The following is a 1,983-nucleotide window of genomic DNA, read 5'->3' as shown; positions in this document are numbered from 1 at the left end:
GTCGGCGACATAATTTATTTCCATATTCTTTCTCCCCTCCTTCCTCCCTCATCCTTCTCAGATGTAGTTGGGTGGGAAGGAGAGAAGGCCGGGACACCGCATTCCTTTAGCGCTCTGCATCTTTCCCCATTGACCCGCCGGGAGCTGAGGAGGGTCTTGCTGCAGTGGAAGCGGGCGGGACACCTTGACCAAAGGGGAGCTTTGTCTTGTGTGTTTTGAAAAAGGCTTACTGAAGAGAACGTTGTTCATTCTTAGTAGCATAGTTTGCAGTTCTTAATGGCAAATAATAACAGTTTCAGTAGAAAACAAAGCTTGTGTCTATTGATTCTTCTCGAGTTAGGGTTGGATGCGATTTCCAGGAAAACAGTGTGAGCCCGTGACGTCACCCATGCAGGATGTGGCTGACCGAGGTCAGCGAGCCCGTTCCCCAGACTGGGCAGCCAGAGTCTTTCCTGCTTCCAGCCTGGCTCTCCGCACGCCATGACATCTGTCATCACGTATGTTGGGTGACACTACAAGAAGTGCGAGGAAAAGTGATCTTAGGACAATGAAATGGCAGCGCTCGTTCTCCAGCAGGGGGATGTTGTACAAAGTGCTTCCCTGTAGGGTTTGCCTCGGTTTGATTGAACAGCAGAGCTCTCCCCAGGCGAGCTGTGGCTGTCGTGGCTGGGAAAGGAGGGACGTGTCCAGGGACGGCGAGAACATCCACTCGCCCTGCCCCATGAAGTCCCTGTGGGCAATCCTGGGCTCCCTGACCACCGACCCGCCCCCAATCCAGCCGGGAAAGGGGGAAGCACTGCTGGGCCCAAGAACTTGAGTCACAGCCTCTTAAATGCCTCCATTAGCTTCTTGTGGCTGCTCCAAAACATTGCCATTCGGACCCTTACCGTCCTGCAGGGCTGGTCCTTCCAGCGCTCTGGGGGAGAACGTTTCCTCTCCGTTTCCAGCTTTGCAGCCTCCTGTCCTTGGCCCACGGCCCCTTCCTCCACCTTGACAGCCGCGGCGTAGCATCTCTGGCCTCTCTCTCCCTGGCGCCCGAGATGACGCTGGGCCCACCTGGATGACCGGGACGCCCTCCCATCTCAAAGCTCCATTCACGATTTACCCAAACGTCACGCCCGTTCGTTCTGCCTGGATCTGTCTCCCAGCCACAGGAGTCGTCCCGAGACCCACAGCCGTTACCCCTCGTGGGGGGGCCCTGCCTGACCTCTACCGCAGCACACTCCATGCCGCTCTCAACCCAGGTAGTGTCAACAAAGCATTCATCTCAGAGTCATTTAGAAAGGGATGGGGCCAGGCATGGTGGTTCGTGCCTGTAATCCCAGCACTCTGGGAGGCCAAGGCGGGAGGATTGCTTGAGCTTAGGAGATCAAGACCAGCCTGAGGAAAGGTGAGACTCCGTCTCTACAACAATATAGAAAAATTAGCAGGGCACTGTGGTGGCACCGTAGTCCCAGCTACTCGGGAGGGTGAGGTGGGAGGATTGTTTGAGCCCAGGAGTTGGAGGTTGCTGTGAGCTATGATGACACCACTGCACTCTAGCTGGGGTGACAGAGGGAGACCCTGTCTCATAAAAAAGGGGGGGAAATAGAATGAAAAGCTCCAGGGTTATAATGAAAATAAAGCAAAGTTAATACCCATGTCTTCAGAAGACAGGCCCGGTACCACTCAGACACAGCCTGGCTGGGCCCAGTAAGGCCAGGACACGTGGGGCTCAGAGCGGGCGTGGCTGCCACCGTTCCGACCACAGTGGGAATCCCTCAACTAGGCAGGAACCAAGGTCCACCAGGATCCTTCTCCACCTGGGATGGAGATTCCCACTCAAAGCCAGCTCAGTCCTCAGCTGGTGTCTAAGAAAGAGAAGCTTTCAAGAGCCGGGCACGGTGGCACGCACCTGCACCCAGCTACTCAGAAGGCTGAGGCGGGAGGAGCACTCGAGCCCAGGAGTTCCAGTCCAGCCTGGGCAACACAGCAAGACCCTAT

This window comes from Propithecus coquereli, unplaced genomic scaffold (genome assembly GCF_000956105.1).
Source record: "Propithecus coquereli isolate 6110/MARCELLA unplaced genomic scaffold, Pcoq_1.0 Scaffold743, whole genome shotgun sequence".
In the NCBI taxonomy this organism is placed as follows: domain Eukaryota; kingdom Metazoa; phylum Chordata; class Mammalia; order Primates; family Indriidae; genus Propithecus; species Propithecus coquereli.
Note: the sequence above shows the minus strand (reverse complement) of the source record.